Raw genomic sequence first — 19,044 nt, forward strand, 5'->3', positions numbered from 1 at the left:
GTCAAAACCCAGGTCTGGACATACCGTGTTTGTTCCCTTTGACAACGTCCTTACATTTCTCTCATTTTCGTATTGACCTGGATGCGTCTCAGCATCATTATGAACTATAGATGTCCTGCACGTAAAAAGTCGGCATAATTAATTTCAGTGTCCTGTCACTACACACAATCACAAAGGAACACGTATTTCACGAATTCGCACATATTCGCACCTAAACTTCCTGAGAAATAATTCATTATGGATTATTCTTTCAGGTCATTTCAATGACTCAGCTGGGGCATGCTGGGCACTATACTAAATCTCTGTTGTTTTGTGGACCTTTTGCTAAAGGAAATTAATTTTGTCACATTAACATATTTTGTTCAAGGAAACGTACATATGGAAGGTACTGCATAGCCACTTTGAACAGTTGCAGTCCTTGAGAGGTATGTTGGTGCCATATACAACAAATGTTTCTTGTAACCACTTATTCTCAAATACCAAGCCATGAACTTAAATGACAAATACTCTATTTGGCAGCTATTTCACAGATATGTCCACAATGGTTAACTTTCACCCTTTCTAACTCACATGTTACATGTTACTCGTGTTCATTATTTGTATATAGGAAACTATGGATATTTCGTAACCCATACACTAGACCAGTGTCCTTCTAACGCAGTTTTCAAAAATTGGGTTTTGGCCAGCTTTTTGCTCGTCCTGAACCACTGTGCAGTGTATTGATATAAATTTATTTTGATAAATCTCGGTATATACACTAAATACATGAAATTGAATTAATAATTTACTTTTATGCATAATCTTCCTATTAGCTTTGCACGATTCCTGATTGAAAAAGTAAACTCATAAATTGGCTATTTTTAAAGTTAAGCTTAGACATGCCATTTAATAACAACTGGTGCAGTAAATCTATTTCCAATTGTTTGATTTGCACATAAATAACTAACTAGACAGACCCAAATACAAATTTACATAACGATTTTAAAAACAACAACAAAACCTCCTGCACATGCTTTTGCCTTTCCCAGTGTTGATACACTCTGGTATTGCGAATAAACAGAAGTTGAACCTAGATCGTGAAAGATCTATATGAATTAATGTATCGATAAAACCTTCTTAAGGTAGTTATTAATTTAGGTTTTTAGTTTCTTCTATTTCTTAATAATTTTCCTTGAAATATGATTGAATATCTAAAAGGAAGAATGAAAAGTATACTGGATCTAAAATGGTATCATTTCGCTAAGTATGATATCACTGCTACTGAGACGTTTTGCCCAATGTCTCTTTGCTAGGTTGTTTCAGCGAGTGAGAAGCCTACAGCCACATACGCGCGCCGCTTTCTCAAGCGTATTTGTTTCAGCCGCGTTGAGACATATATCTTGTTGTCTCTGTGCAGTCTGTTTGAGGGAGATAGAACTCCCCCCCCCCCGAGTTGTGAAAAGTAAAATTATTTAGAAAGACTCTACTACTATTCTTATTAATCAAGCTATCGCTTGCCCTAGTATTTCTATATTTTTCTTCAACATGAAATGAATATTAGCTCTTATTAATAAGGAAATTCTAAAACTATGTTTTTTTTTTTTAATTTGAAAGGGTAGACAGTGTCTCAATGTCTCATAGCACTCTACGCTACTGGTTACAAGACGGCCGCAATGGCAACCATGTGCAATATGTTCCATTACCCACCCGAGCAACATATACCATGAACCAAGTGTGAACGCCAAGTCGTTCGTCTGCTACAGGGGTGTTAACCGCCTTATGCACTTTTTGTATTAATATATATATATATATATATATATATATATATATATATATATATATATATATATATCTTGAAACAAGGAGCGGAGAGAGATGGCTATAAAGGGAGATGGGAGGCCATTAAAAAATACATTGTCTTTAATAATATCGTTCTTGCTAGGAATAAATAGGTACTTACTTTAACGTTGTTCGTATTCTTATAACAGCTTTCGCAACTAAGAGAAGAGAGATTATAAAACTACAAATGTTTAGAATATAGTGGCTACTTTCACAAAACATATTCTAGAAAATTGTCTTTTTTGCATGTCAAACCTGTAAAAGTCAGGGAATTGTATGTATTTGAAATAGTAGATGTCCTGGAAGCCATAAACATACTAATCGTAGAATCAGACAGCATACGACTTTGTACTAAGGTAAAGATAAGTATGTTTTATTGTACAGTAATAATAAATCCTAAGTACTTTACAAATTATGCAGTAGTAAAAGAAATTTTATTTAAATTATATGTTGATATGTTTCACCTCATTCCCAGGTAACTTGATGTTGTGAAGGAGAGAAATAAAATGGAACGAAGAAATCGGCGTCACGGCCAGTGTACGGAAAACAACAGATTGGAAGGAATTGTGGAATGGCCAACATACGCGGCTTGGTATTGTTAGAAAAAGTTTGGTGCTGCATTATTGCTTGCTCTCGTCCGGCACACTTTCAAAGGGGAATTTACTAGAAGAAAAGTTCGTTTGCAATCAAGTGGATAATAAATGACAGGTAAGCAAGGAGGCTGGTGTGGTAACTTTTCATTATTCGAAGCTGTGAAATTGAATTCTGGTAGCCATGTGCATATAGAAAAAAAAAAAGCCTGGTAACGATCGGAGTAGCTCACTCGGTTAACACTGGCGCAGCTTTGGATGTGGAAGGAAGGCTTGGTGGTGGGATTTGTGAGAGCACTCCCACTTGGAGCAGCCATCCCGAATAAAGTTGTCTTTAGTTGCATCAACTGAATGTATGTATGGTCACCTGCCCGTAAAAGGGAGCAATTGAGCGACAAAATATCCCTCCTAAAGAAAGCAAGGATAACCCATAAATACAAGGTTCAGCATTAAAAAAAAGTGTGAACGCATTAAAAGAGGGTTGGCTTATGTTATCGAAAGTCTTACATTGGAATCCAGTATACATACATTTTCAGTGGTATTTTGCATGATTGCAGTTTCATCAGGCAAAGCGAGGATGAAAACTAATAAGAGAATGGCACATCCTTTCTAATCCCGGTTCCTCTTCTTTCTGTACATTGGCCTAGGAGCCATTTTGGTACTATATGATAAATGATTATAGAAGAAATATTTGAAGACGCTAACGTAGCGAAGAAAATCTCCCGTTAGTTCCAGTACTTGCCGACTGAGTAGTAGTAGTAGTAGTAATAATAATAATAATAATAATAATAATAATAATAATAATAATAATAATAATAATAATACATTAAATTATTATTTCGTATAAATCTGCGTAACAAATTATGAAATTATTCTTGATATCTTGCACTTCGTACGTTTCTCTCTCGTAGGGCGTAAGACATTACATTAGTGTGAAGAAAGTATTAAATGCTGCACTTGGACGATTTATTAATTATGCAGGAAGTGAAACTCTACAACACTTAGATTGTAATTAGCCCACAGAATGTATAACTTCGAAGGTGGAAAAAGAGAAAGAAATAACATTTGTCAGACAACGTAATATGTACAGGGTGTTAGAAAACAAGAATGACCGTGTGGAAGGCGATCCCTGACATTAAGATAAGAAAAAAAGTATAGACCAAATGGTTCCTTTCGGAGTAACAGGCTTCCAAAACCATGAAAAAATGAACATTAAATGTCCATAGTTCCAGTACTATGACACTTACCGTAGTCGGGTCTAGACTTTCTTTAGGAATAGCCCAGTCAATGAAGGTAAAAATAAGCTAGATGTCGGAAGTAAATCCTGGAGAGCTGAATTTTTTCCTGTTGATAGACAATGATGAGACATGTAATTTCCCAAAAGTCCCCAGTTCTCCCCCTTGTGCTTTCCCCCCAGCCCCTCGTAAAGGTGAATTTGCCGTCTCTGAGAAAATTAGCCATAGCTCCGAAACCAGGGGAGCAAATGCTTTGCATTTTTTTAATTTTCTTTGTCTAATGTTAAGCTACAAAAAAGATGTTTTCATTTTTCTCGAGAAATGTATAGTTTCGTGGCAATTGTGTCTTAAAGAGAAAACAACAGTTTTTTGGCGGGAGAAGTTCCCTTTTATTTTTTTCTACGAGGTAAAGTAAAAAATGTTTCAAATGAAAGTTTTAGATCGAAGTCTAAGCTTTAAAACTAGGTATATTATGATAGTATTTATTTGAGAGATAATGAAAAAAAATAACAAAAATATGCTCCACCGGGTCAGCGAGCCTCAGTGCTGGTGTAATCCGACGAAATAGTACACCTGCACTACAACAGTTTGCTGTGTTACTGCCTGAAATTATTTTGCTTATGTATTGAGTCAGTTGTAATTTATTCAAATTCCGTTTCAAATTCTTATGTCAAATATTTCCGGTAGAAAGAATGTCTGTTGCTTATCCGAGACAGTTCACAAATTGACAAGTGGTATAAGAATCGAGGCTCCGATCAAACCGTTGAAAGAATTATACAGGCAGCTGCCGATATTATAAAATAGGATATTCAAAAAAATGGCTTATGATTCAAATACATATCCTGATATTAAAGACCTCACTAATGAAGAAATCATCGTACCACAGTCCCTTAAATTATTTATGGACAGAGTTACGAGTAAAAAGAATGTGTTAGAATCGGAAAAAGTGAAGAGGAAAGCAACTGTTTTCAACCATGTCATAATCGCAAGCGTCCGGCCAAGATCTTTTATTTCTCCGATTCAAACAGGATTAGCTCTAACTCTTCATCGCCTTTTCGGCTCTAAATATCTTATCAATTTGTTGTCATCACTAGGGTTATGTGCTCCTTATTACGAAACAACTCTGTATTTATCTTCTCTGATAAGTGCTGGAACACCTAATATCGGGACTAAAGGGTTCATTCAGTTTGCTCTTGACAACGCAGATGTAAATGTAAGGACTTAGGATGGTTTGAATACCTTACATGCTATTGATGGTGTTCAGTGTATAACTCCTAAAACATGTGTTGATATCAAAATAAGACTTAAAAGAGTTCTATCAAGATCATTAAATCAAAACACTACTGGAATACGTATCATGGCTTATCCTTATAAAACAAAACCCTTAATTAGTATCTTTGTAGAAGATTACAGTTAGCTCAAAAATCTTAGTAAGAGCACAGAAGAGTTATGTACAATTTTTTACCCGATAAACTTAATTTGGATGGGAGGTATAAAGAAGCAACCTGGCTGGAATGGGCTTATGAACATTATTTGCAGCACCAAGCATTCTTCTGAATCTACATGTGTTATGGCAGTACCATTTATAAACTTAGACCCAAATAATATGTCTACCATCTATTCTGCTTTATCTTTTGCTGCAGATCAATGTAGAAAAAGAAATCAATCTTGCATTGCTACTTTTGACCAACTATTGTATCTGAAAGCAACAGAAATCGTAGAAAGGTCAGAACCAAATAGTGACTTATCTAAGGTTATTCTTAGGTTAGGTGGATTTCACCTTTTAATGTCTTATGGGGGATCAGTGGGCCGCATAATGGAAGGAAGTGGCTTACAAAATCTATGGAAAACTGTTCATGATTCGGCAACTGTTAATCACATGTTAAGTGGGCATGCATATTCTAGAGGAATAAGAGCTTATTGTTTAACTGCAGCGTCTCTCATTACGGTAATGAGGGAAGAATATCCAAAGATTGAAGAGGACTGCAAGAAATTAGAAGACATATGTCAGCAGCTTATTGACAAGGAATTGGATTTCGAGCCAATTAACCTGGATGATGAAGTTACAGAAACTGTTTTAAACATTGAAACACAGCAAAACTTTGGCTAAATCTAATTAAATGCATAGATCTTATGTTGAAATTTATTATTGCAGAAAGAACTGGCAACTGGAACATGCACTTGAGTACAGTAGTAGACATGGTTCCATACTTACATGCTGCAGGCCACTTGCCCTATGCTACATCCGTGCATTTATATGCTGAGCAAAGCATATATCAAAAGAAGAATACGAATTATTTGCTAAACAAGGTTATTTTACCGTTCGCAGGAATGGGAAATATTGGTCAGGAACTTGGACAGACATGATAATAGAACAATGGCTAATCCGTCCAATGAAAGCGGTGGGAGGTCTGACACATGGAAGAGGAATAACAGATAGTACTTTGCCAAATGGATTCATGGAACACCGTACTGTTTAAAAATACAAGAAGCCTTAGATAAATTTGCAGGAACAGCCTTAAATTTTACTGAACAGCATGTTGAACTGCGAAAATCGAGGAAAGAAAGAGATAATAAGGATATTGAAAAATTTACATTTTGGCTGAGACAGCACAACCCTTTTACCAAGCTTTTAGGGGATCTCGTGTCTTTACATTCCGGCTTTGTATCAAATGATAGTGTTAATAGTGATAAAGCTTATGAAGTGGGTTTGGCAGCTATGGAAAAAATGAAAGGTAAGAGTTTTGGAGAGCTAAAATTGAAAAGAAAAGACATGGTGATTACTCAAGCCAGTCATAAGTCTGTATCGGTTCGATCATTAAACCCACAATAGCTTTTTAATAGAATTTTATGTGTGTGACATCCCCAATAAACTGAAAATGTATTTGGAATATGAATTGTCTTCTGTACCTCCATCGATTTTTGATTATACTTATCTTCGGAAAGGAACTAAATCGTCTATAGTTAAAGCATTTTCAGAAGAAATCGTTGAGCAACCATGCTTAGAAGATGCTGGAATAGTTATCGATGGAGGTTTCCTTCTTCATTATGTTTCATGGTCTAAGGATGCCACATATGGAGATATTGTTAGCAAGTATTGCTCATTTGTACTGTTTAAATATGGAAAAAATTGTACGGTGGTGTTCGATGGTTATCCAGAAGAGGCGACTACGAAAGATGAAGAACACCAAAGAAGGACACTGAAATGTTCCTCATGTGAAATACAGTACGACGAAAATAATAAATGTGTCGTAAAAAAAGAACCTTTTCTTTCTAACAGAAAGAACAAAAAGAAATTGATTGAATGCACATGTAAAGAGTTGGAAAAGGTTGGATTAGCAGCAGTTATAACTGAAGAAGATGCTGATACTGAAATTGTAAGGACTGGAATTGACAAACTTGATACCTTTTTCAGAGTGATTGTTAGAAATGAATGACACGGACATTTTAATATTGCTAGTTGCATTAGCAATAGAGAAGAGACCCATTTTCATTCGAAAAAATGTTGGAGGAAAGAACCCGTCAAACACTTGTTTTGATATCGATAAATTGAAAAGATCCAAAAAAAATGTAGACAAACTTCTTTTTGTCCATGCTATTTCTGGCTGTGATACAACTTCGTCATTTTTTGAAATTGGGAAAACAAAAGCAATTGAATTAAGTGAAAAAAAAAAAAGGCAAAATGTGAGGCAGAATGTTTCCTGCAACAAGATGCATCAAAAGATACTCTTGTCGAGAATGGAAAAAAGTTTGTTCTTTCAATGTACGGGCTAAGTAAATATTCAACTTTAAACGAAGCTCGTTTTTGAGATTTACAAGACTAACTGTAAAGACTTCTTTGAAGTCAAACTTTGATTTGGCTAAATTACCACCGACCTCAGAAGCGTGTCGTCAGCACCTCTTCAGAGTGTACTTACAGGTGCAATTGTGGTTAGGGAACAAACTTAATCCTACTGATTGGGGTTGGAAACATGAATATATCAAAGAAAGTGATGGAAAAAGAAGAGTCTTAAGGCCGATACTAAGTATGAAATCTGTTGCTCCTCATGACCTCCTAGGAATAATTTCATGCTCTTGCAAGGCAGCGTGTGGAGATTATTGTCGCTGCAGAATATCTGACTAGAAAACATTGAATATTGGTATTCTTAGGTTATAGTGGTGGGTGGGTGGGTGGTCCGTGATGCTGTTTTTGTTATGAATTTATTTAAAAGTATAGAAATTAAAATAAACTCATAATATAACAAATCTGCCGGTTGTTACCAGTCCGGGACACGGCGGGTCCATAGGTGGTGGATAATGGAAAGCCCAATATGAGGGTAGGGAATAGTCCCCCCGAACCAAAACGCATTTTCTGATCTTATTCCTATGAGGCTTGAAGCATATTCTTATGACGTTCAAAGCTACATTACTCAGCTCTGGCTTTACGTACCGTGACAATATATACCTCGTTTTAAAGCTTAGACTTCGATCTAAAACTTTCATTTGAAACATTTTTTACTTTACCTCGTAGAAAAAAATTAAAGGGAATTTTTCCTGTCAAAAATCTGTTTTCTTTTTAAGACACAATTGCCACGAAAATATATATTTCTCAAGAAAAATAAAAGAAGTCTTTTTTTTTGTAGCTTACCATTAGACAAAGAAAATAAAAGAAAATGCGAAGCATTTGCTCCACTGGTTTCGGAGTTATGACTAATTTTCTGAGAGACGGCAAATTCACCTTTAAGGGGGGCTGGGGGGGAGAACCGGGGACTGTTGGGAAATTACATGTCTCATCATAGTCTATCAACAGGAAAAAAATCAGCTCTCCGGGAATTTGTTCCGACATAAAACCTATTTTGACGGGCTAGAAGTAGTATGGGTCCTATCCTAATATCCAAGTTCCAGATTTCTGCAGTACTTCAGGGACAATTTTTATAGAGGTAATTCGTAAGCATTTCAATGTATATGCTTGTAGTCAAACTCTCTGTATAAAAATTGTTCTTGTGTGCCTTTGTATACTGTAACATGTATTTTAGGATATCGTGCAGAAGGATGATGAAAAAAAAAAAAAGAAAAAAAAAGAAAGAAATGTCCATGTGTGCTTTATCGGTTACTTCGTCCTATGTGCTGGTGACTCTTGGTACTGTTTGACTGTATATGTAAGCATGCATAGATGTAAAAATATCCATGTATAAAGGGGCAAAAGTTTTAAGTATCCCTATTCTTTTTTACGCGGTTTTCAATATTAAAACGCCGTTTTCTAGAAAATACACTTTTGTGACATTCCTCCTTTTTTCCCCTTATCCTTCATTGTTCCTATGTGAAGTGTTGACCCGACTACGGTAGGTCCCATAGTTTTGGAGCTATGGCCCTGTAAATTTCATTTTGTCAGTATGTGGCATCGTATAACTCCAAAAGGAAGCATTTGTGCATTCAAGTTGGTCTATACTTGGAAATGAGTGAGATAGAAATAGAGATTATGAAGAAAATAATAAATTAACGGTATTTGTGAAGGGAAGAGAATAAGTAAATGTTAAAATGAAAGTGACTCGTTTGCAATGGCTAAGTTAGGGAAAAGACCTGTCCCTATAGACAGTGTTAGAAGTGGAAAGAAAGCAGAGGCGGTATGTTTTATTACGGTTTAGACTCAACATACAGACTATTGAAATATTGTCTTGATCAGTGAGAACTCAGAGACGGTATGTCATTATTGAAGAACCAGAGGCGGTATGGCATACTACCGCATACCGTCTCACTTTGAGCACTGCCTATAGAGAAAAACTTATATTCCTAAAAGAAATGGAAAGGGTTCTTAGCTAGTATTGTGAATGAATTTCCATTATCAACATGTCAACCATATTAGCTGAAAGGGAGAATGTAATATGTAAGTAATAGTATCGGCTGTAAGGCTACTGCCGTAGGCATTTCATTAACCGCATTGAAGTTTTACACGCACATGAAAGTGAATAACAGTACGAAAGTTAGTTGGTACAGTACGATGCACTATCATAGTGAAGTAACTTTCACTAGTGAGGAACTACTGAGATGTTGAGGATTGAAATTGGTTTCTGAGAGAAAGACCAGTACGATCTTCGAACACTACTGTTAGATCACAACATTATTCTGTTTTGTATGAGATATAGTAATCTCAAAGGAACGTGTTTGTAGCAAAGAAACTACTTCTGTAGGTAAATATTTGCTGTTTACAGTTACAAATATGATCATCTTCATATTGGAAAGAGCCATACGACAAACCTAATCTTATATAGTATGTTATTATAAAATAGAACGTAAGAATAGTACACGCTAAGAAAGATATAGTGTAAGCACTTTCGCTAAATATTTAATCAGAGAGAAGGTAAGTAGATAAGTAGGAAGGAAAAGAAAGAAGAAATCGGAGGTAAATGGTGAAACTAAGGGAAGGCCAACGCACGGTATTTGACCACCGTGAAACGCACCTCACTTATGCTGGGATCGCATTAGATACCCCACGCATCAGAGGTGCGCACTGTCCTGAGTCACCGCGGCGAATACTTACTTTATACTGTAAGATCAAGATTTCTTATCCTGTGGGCAAAATATTGGTCAGTTCGCAACTTAACATGGGCTAAAAAAGCGGAAGAGTTGTGAGATTTTCCCAATATATTGGCTTTTCAAAACATTATTAAATATTAGTTAACCTCCCCCCCCCCCCGCATGGAAATCGTTTCCTTTGTTTCTTGCCTCTTTTTACGTTACGTTAGCTAAGCATATTCGTATATTTGCGGTTGGATATACACTTCGCTCATGAGATATGAAACGTAAGCCAGAGACCAGACTAGGTTGGAGAGAGCGAAATAAAATAATGCAATGAAGAAAATAATGGAAGTTAGAGTTAAGCATTATTTCAAAGGGCTAATTTACGTGTTGTCTGTAATTTGAATTCTAAACAGAAGGGATAACTTTCAGTTAGATGACCGAAGGAAAGATATGTTCCATATATATATATATAGGCTATATATATATATATATTAGGTTGCTTCAAATTTATATGGTGAAAAATAAATTTAGGAAATTTCTTTGGACTCACCCCTTAAAATGGTTCCATATGGAACCAAAGTAAGCCAGGAGAAAAATTAGACCCATTAAATAATTTTAAATGGTGCCCCAAACGACCTAAAATTTTGAATGCGTTTACAATACATAGTCGTTGGGGAAAAGCTGGAATAAACTCTCGTAATTTAGAAACTGCCCAAGGGAATGAAAAGATATCTTGGATAATGGAACTAGAGGAAGAGACCAACCTAATCTTGTATACGTTATGATGGCGGCCGTCTTGAAGTCTGACATCTTAAATTCAGGTGAAAATTTTTAAATAGGAAGAGGGTCATGTTACATATCTTTTTGAGGTAGCATTTCACCAGATGCACAAATCTGGTATTATTTTCAAGTTATCTATATTCATGTAAGAGTTATTACGTGTGATAAACAAGCAATTAGAAAGAATACAAACAATTTTTTTTAAATTTCTAACATATAAAGAAACTCACATTTATCCTACATTTGACAGCTGTAAAACCATACTTGCTAACTTTAACCTTCCTACACTAGAACAAAGGCGACATATGATGGATTTATTATTCATTCAAAAAGTAACGCAACATATTTTGGATTGTCATGACTTAGTTTCTTTATTGAATTTTCATGTCCGCACATTAAAAGTACGTAGAAACAATGGTCTTTATTACTGCAGAAAATCAAGAACTAATATAATGATGAAATCACCAATCTGGAGGACAGCAATAGAATGTGTATAATAATGTACAAATAGAATAATAGAATAATAGAATATTCTTTGTATAATAGAATGTGTACAAATAACAATGAATTTGATATATGTGATATGTCGCCTAAGAAATTTCGGAATGCCATTATCATGAGTTATCAAGAGTTCTGAATTCAAGTTATGTTATCAAGAGTTACGAACATGTAATTGCGTATTTTACAACACTGTAATTGGGCTATAGCCTGTTGTGTTGACAATAAATAAATAAATAAATAAAAATGCTTCATGTAATGTTATTTTATTGCAGTTATGGAACACAGATATGTAAGAATTTTGGAAGTCTTTTACATAAACTGTAAGAAACTGCTTGTTTCGCTTTGAACTACAAATATTTTTTTTTCATCAAGATGATTCATAGACCATTATGAGGAAAAAGAAAAATTATAACTTGGAAGAAATTGAAATATCCCTTATTTATGTGTTATCTTTTTGGTAAGTTATGAATCTTGTTTGCTACATAGTTCACTTTGTCGCATATAGGAAAGGATTGTCTGTGGGCCTTTATTATCTGCGAAAGAAACTGTGCTCCTCATTTTTCGTAGGAACGTTGTTGTAATCTTCTATTAGTTACACTCCCCTTTGTGCACATCGTAAGTTACGTGGATGAATTGAACTATTGTCTATCCTTGAAGATAGTCATTGTTATTTGGGCATGAAGTCGGATCACACTCAAGAGACCCTTTGGGTATGTCAAATCTCTCGAGGAAAATTTGTTTGTTGTAACAAGATCACTGATTTCTGTTTTCAGAAGAATTTTTATGATATCATCTCTTGCTTCTAGCCTCTTTGCTGCTTCATAGTTTCTCCTTATAGTTTTAATTCTTTCAACCATTTTTTGCTTTTCCATAATGGTAACTTCATCATCAAAAAACCCGAATGCTACGTGTTCCTCCGTCAAGTACTAGAGTCGGCGTGAAAATTTAGAAAGAGCCACTTAAGATAATTCAGCATCTATTTGCTTTAACTGTACAATCTTCTAAAAATTGTAGATCTTGTAATGGTGAATGGGATGTTTGATCACATTTAAGCCAACTGCGAACATGTAGTCGGATCAGAAAGTGCATACTCTCCGAAGACCCGTTACTATTGGCTTCGTTAAACGAAATTGGTGGCGAAAGAGAAATGTTTTAAATAGTAGCTTGCTTTTCCCATCCACCTTACATGGTGAATTGCTCCAGGCAAACGAAAGAAAAGTGCTCAAGGAGGTATGCCACCCAAGAATATGATGGTCAGTTTAAAAATTCCCTGTAATCTTCTCTGCACGGTCCTGCTTTCTACAAGTTTGATAGCAAAATTCAACACTTCATTTCTTACATCGGAAATATTGCTTGTTACATCATCATCATTATCAATTCCTGGAATAAAGTTAGTGCAATCTATTCTAGACCACTCGTTCTGAAAACATTCAATAGGAGAACGTCCGGTCCTGATGGAAACGAAACACAACAGTTATCAAATACACATTTTAAAACTAATTCATGAATGTGGTGTATACAAGGAAGGTATAGAAAGTTTTTTTTGGAGCTACTGCTTTAGCAGAATGCAAGCACCGTTGATAAGATTTAATATTATTCAATGAAGCTAATTTTTCTCCTGGCTTAATTTAGTCCCATATAGAACCATTGTAGGGGGTGAGACAAGCCCGATCTGAAAATTGATATTTATGGACCACCCTAATATATATATATATATATATATATATATATATATATATATATATATATATATATATATATACTGGGTGCGTCATTTATAATGTCAAACCTTGATGACGGAGAAACCAAAAAAGAGAGAGAAGCGAAACTTTGCACGATGCAACTATACAAAGAGGCACATTGGTAGACGTATTACTTGATATCACCGGATGAACAGTGTTGCCAACCCAATATAAAGTTATGATTTTTTAAATGGAACGACCTAAATTGCAATTCATAATTGAATTCAACATTAAAAAGGAAGACGAAGGATATGCCACCCGCAGGTAACTGTTGCAAACTTCTCGAGAAATAACGTTAAATATGTGTTATATTTAAACGCCTTTTACACACACAGGGAGTGAGGTACACACTAGTTTTGCACAATAAATTAAATATTGGCCAGAACGGTTAAATTGACACCAAGTTTAGATGAGTCCGTTAAACAGTGTTGGCATAACAGAAAAGACAAAAGTCGAGTTTGGATATGGTGCAATAACTCGAAAAAGGCCATAAGTACATTACGGTTTAAAATTTATAAAACAATTTGGTATGTGATAAGAAGCATTTACACGTTTATTTTAAGTCGATAAGTCAAGTATTTAGCGAGATATTCGGAAATTTGTAAAAGCTGAGAATTTCGCGCTGTAGAAGTTGGTAACGCTGTTTGAAATTCCCACTTTTCCCCTCAACGTTGAGGAATTCGTAAAGAAGTGGTTGAAACAAAATATTTTGTGCAAAACTAGTGTCTACCTCATTCTTTGTGTGTGCAAAAGGCGTTTAAATGTGACACATATTTAACGTTATTTCTCGAGAAGTTTGCAACACTGATCTGCGGGTGGCATATCTTTCGTCTTCTTTTTTAGTGTTGAATTCAATTATGAAATATAATTTAGGTCGTTCCATTTAAAAAATCATAACTTTATATTGGGTTGGAAACACTGTTCATCCGGTGATGTCAAATAATACATCTACCAATGTGCCCCTTTGTATAGTGGCTTCGTGCAAAGTTTCGCTCCTCTCTCTTTTTTGGTTTCTCCGTCATCAAGGTTTGACATTATAAATGACGCACCCGGTATATATATTCAAAATGAAGTGTATTTAAATTTAGGCAGCATGTAAGGAAACTGGACCCGACCCTGATTTTTACGTATTTTCTAAATTAGACCACGGGGAAACCGAACCTGGATGAATTTAGACATTCCGAATTTCGGAACTCGAGATATTCGAACATAAAGTGAGCAGGAAAGCAAACTTGACCCTACCTGTTTTTCATATATTTTGTAAACTAGATCACGAGGAGCACGAATGTAAGGGAAGTTTGACATGCCGACTTCCGGAACTCGATATATTGAAACTTAATGTTTAACATAGAACCGATGTATTGTACGAACAAACATAATATTCTCTATATGAAATACATTATGTCCTGTGATATATATATATAAAGGTAAGCAAGTTAGTTCATGCTTTTTTTGTGGAGGCCTGTGTTCAATTGGCCCTCACAGTGTGAGTTGAATATGAATGGAGATAAGGCGAAGGTCAGTTGTTGGTGTGGGTATATGAACATACTACCTGGTTGTGGCAATTGAGTTACACCGTGAACTTGCGTAAGGACAGAGTGAATATGGAACCTGCGCAGAGCATTTTAAGGGCATGTATGCTATACGAGTTGAAATTGCGTCAAACGTAGTAATGGGCAGTGGGAATATTCCCGGTGGGAAGGAATTTAAAAAGGAATATTCCCGGGTTTTTTCCCTGACCTATAAATTCCCGGGAAGGAATATCTTTCCAACTGTTTACTTTATCTTCCAAATTATAAGAACCATATGACTAATTAATTTATTTTAATATATTATTATTTACTTCTAGGTTTTAAAGAATTCGGAGGTTAAAAATTTAAAATTCATTGACTGTACTTTATATAACTAATAATATGAATTTTTAAGTTGCATTTGAATTTGCACGAAAAAGTAAACTAATTGTTTATATTTGGGGGCCAGAACTAGCAAAAAGTAGGATGATTTACGGAAGAAATGAGTTGATAGTTGATAGTGATGTTCAAGTAGTCTTGAAAGTATCGAACACAATTTTTTAGGGCTGTAGGGGATTTGTACAAATCATAAAGATAAGTGGAAGTGATTTATGTGGGAAAAGAAACTGAATTTTTGGTAGCAAAGATATAAAAGAACGTGCCATGCGGGGCTCTAACCCGCCTTTACTCGCTAACGCTCGCTCTGCATTGCTGTCTGAATTTAATGTTGGTAACGTAATTTAACGTATGAAACCATAAAACAACCGCATCGGAATAGAATATCGCAGAGAAGTAGGTGCAAATGCTAAACACTAGCTAAAATTAGCAAAGTACTATTACAAATGATGGAAAGGAACCATCTTGTAAAGTAATTTAGAATTAAATAAAGTTATGTAGAAATAGAGATGAAGTACTATTAATAAACCCTGAACCACCGTTAGTAATAGACGTCGGTGTGTCTCCTCTCTGTGACTCGAATTTCTGAAGAGGTACTCGGACTTCTCTTACATGTGAATTAACGCACGAAATTTCGAGAAATGGTCATGAGGAAAGGTTGTGTGGGGCAATGTAACATGCAAAATTATAAAGATAAGAAAGTATCTTGCAAATATTGTGAACATACATATTTATGCGCAAATATTGACAAAATTATTTATAACATTTAAAAATTTAATATGTTTATAATATCAGTAGCAGAGTCAAGTTTAGAAAAGCCACGTAAATTTACTGTTTAGCGGTTTAAAAGTACGTGGACTTACTGTACCATTTTTGTAATATATTTACTTTCATAGGACCCTATTGTAAATAAATATCCATTTATGCGTACACTCTAAATATAATAGCATATTAATAAAATAACATAACATCTTTGAGAATATACATTTTAAAGACTCCTCTGGGGACAACAGTAATAATATTCTGTGATATAAAAATAAATTCAACTTTGAAATCATAATATAGTAATAGAATGCAATATTCTTTCTGATTGTACATAAATTCCCATTTTGGGAATATTCCCGAAAAATTTCTTCCCGGGAATGTACCAATCACTAGTCAAACGTCTGTGCAGCGTTGGTTTAGCAAGGACGGTGACGAAACACTCGAAGACGCACTACGTGCAGGAAGACCAACACATGTACAAAATGAAGATCATCAAACAGCAATTGAGGCGAACACTGGCCAGACATGTGAGGAAATGGGTGCATGACGTTTGGGCGCAAAACCTTTTATCCGAATAGGTTTACCTACCTACCTACCTACATATGTTCTAATGTTAAGGCACTAAAAAGTGAAATAGGTACTGGGAATTTTAAAAAAGCTGCTACAAATAATTTTGCAAAACCTAAAAACTACATCTTGAATACATTGAAGTTTCTGCATATTATGCGCAACATGTGTGTACCAGTTGAAAAGAAATAGGAAGAAACCATAGCAAAGTATTGACTAATTGGTCTCCGTACTATGCGGCTTAGTTTTAAAAGAATATTTCTTGTTAATAAAAGAAGATATATATGTAATAAAGACACGTAAATTGTGTAAGAAGACGTACGTTTTTTTTGTTAATGTTACTTATGTTATAGATGTGAGTATATATTCATACTGCACTGTGTATTTGATTTTTTGAGTCAGACATTAAATTTATCTTAATATGTATGCAATACTGTAAATATATTTATTTTCAATAATAAATTATTAAAATGCGTGGTACAAAACATAAGAAATTATTATTAATTACTGGTATCGTGAAAGAAGTGAGAAGAACCGAATAAGAGCTGGTTTTGGAATTAAAATGGTGTGTTTAATGTTGAGTGGTTTAGGAAGTACTTATTGAATTATTATTATTATTATTATTATTTGATCAGCGCATTAGGTCGGATAGTTGATACTCTATTGTATTGATAGAAAATTATTTCAGATGTAATAAAAATAGGTACTACCAATAGATTGAAATAGGAAGAATAGGGGAAGTAAAATTTATGTAGGCTGCCTACGACACCCCAAAACGAATTTTTGTTTTTATAATATATCTAACGTAAAGGAACGAAACGATAAGAACAGCATTAATTCCAATAAGCAGTTGGAGTCTGTATGAAAGTATGACAGAGTTCTTAATGACCAGTGAAGAAGGAATAAGCACGCCGAAGCAGCTCATCATGGATTGCTTTGCGCCTAAACGTCCTGCTCCAACCGGGACTACAATTTAGTGTGATTGGAGAAACCATTGGGTAGCACCTTCATCAAGTTTGGAACACTACAAGTTGGGTCGATGGGTCCCACATGATTTTACTCTGGGCCAGAAGGAAACGCGAACAGACCCCTGTTCTTCTCTGCTGCCTCGTCTGAGGAGGGAGTTATTTCTGGAAATGGTGTTGAGATGTGATGAAAAGTGGGTCCTGTACGAAGCTCAATGGCGCCGTCGTCATTGGTTAACATCCCATGAACCATTTGCAAAACAATCGAAACCAGTACTAGAGCAATAGAAGGTTTTCCTCTGTATTAGGTGGACTGCTCGCCGTATATGGGGAACTGCTAGCAGCTGGTCAGAGCATCAATGCAAGGGGGTACTTTCAGCAGTTGAGGCGTGTTGAAGAAGAACTAAAAACTCTGGAGGCACAACTTCTGAATCCTTAAGTATTATCGAGTTAGAAGAGAATGCATGGCTAGAATGACCCGGGACACCCATCCTACGTGTAGGATGGGAAACTATTGCATGCGCCATACTCCGCGAACATTGTACCATCCAATTATCACGTGTTCCATTGCTTGGACAATCACCTTAGAGAACCGCATTTCAAATCCGAAGTAAAGATGCGAAATGCACTTGATACACTCTTCGCTTCATTGCGCGGCAAGTCTTTAGTTTGACTCAGTGACTTTAATCGGTTCTTATAGGTTAAGTCATTTCCTGGAACTGTTACTGCCTCAGTCACTTGTTGAAACTGTTCGTTCGTTCGGTGTGACGTTAGTGAAAGATTGGTGGTAGTTCATATTTTTTCCACTAGGTGTCTGCGTACAGTCATATGATAGTTTGTTAGTGCTATGTCACAGGTTCTGTCTCCTTGTAGGAAGTGTGAGGAAGCACGTGGTCAAAGGCTGAAGGTATTTCTCACGCATGGTAAAAGTGGGCATTATTGATTTTTCTTGTTTGCAATAATAGCAAGTGTGCTTGCTATAATAAATCGATGTCTGTGCGGAAACGAATATTTTTCAGTAATGTGAAGTTGAGTATTGCGGAAGTGCGCTTGCTATCTTATGTTATTCGTGTAAGGAATCAGCAATTATGTATTTTTACTCGTATGAATAGTGACGTAAATTTGCTGATAGTTAGTCACTTGGAGAGCCATATGTTCAATTTTTACGCCATGCTGAATCTGACTGTTATTAGCGGTGAGTGTTTTCACTTTATAATTGATATTTTTATTCTTGATTTTTTTTCATTCGAGTATTTGCCAAGATTTTTCTTTGTATAGAACAGTATTATAATGCTAAGAATTATACTATTATCTTAAGTACAAGGGGCACATTAGCTTGTTTTAAAAATAGTGAATTACTTATAGGAGGAATGGTGTTTAGTAACATTTTAGCCCTTGTACTTATAGTATAATTCTTAACATCGTACATTACTTTTACTGTGATAGTAACTGTAAGCGATTCATGTGATCCGGTTTCGGGAGCAGTTTCGGAATGATTCCTAAACTGCTCCGGGAACCGGATCAGATGAATCAGTTGAAGTCACTGTTTGAGTCGAAGTAAAAATTTGCTCATTGCGCACTAAGTTCTACCGCGAAGGAATCCATAGCAATCCCGAACGTTGGCAGAAAGTTGTTGATATACTGATGGGCAGCGTTGCCAGACTACAGAAACAAAT

The 19,044-nt window shown here is 35.5% G+C and overlaps 1 protein-coding gene and 1 long non-coding RNA gene across 3 annotated transcripts in view; one reads left to right on the forward strand and one right to left on the reverse strand.

The window, feature by feature from the left end:
- Window positions 1-19,044, reverse strand: part of LOC145676002 (uncharacterized) — a 358,531-nt gene that overhangs the window by 329,436 nt on the left and 10,051 nt on the right. The window lies entirely within an intron of this gene.
- The window catches only part of LOC145676004 (uncharacterized), a 128,305-nt gene that overhangs the window by 98,926 nt on the left and 10,335 nt on the right, over window positions 1-19,044 (forward strand). Inside the window, exon 2 of the long non-coding RNA XR_014129259.1 lies at window positions 2,294-2,526. This is a non-coding gene — a long non-coding RNA (uncharacterized LOC145676004). The remainder of the gene's footprint in view (window positions 1-2,293; window positions 2,527-19,044) is intronic.

This window comes from Thermobia domestica, chromosome 18 (genome assembly GCF_964235325.1).
Source record: "Thermobia domestica chromosome 18, izTheDome1.hap1.1, whole genome shotgun sequence".
In the NCBI taxonomy this organism is placed as follows: Eukaryota; Metazoa; Arthropoda; class Insecta; order Zygentoma; family Lepismatidae; genus Thermobia; species Thermobia domestica.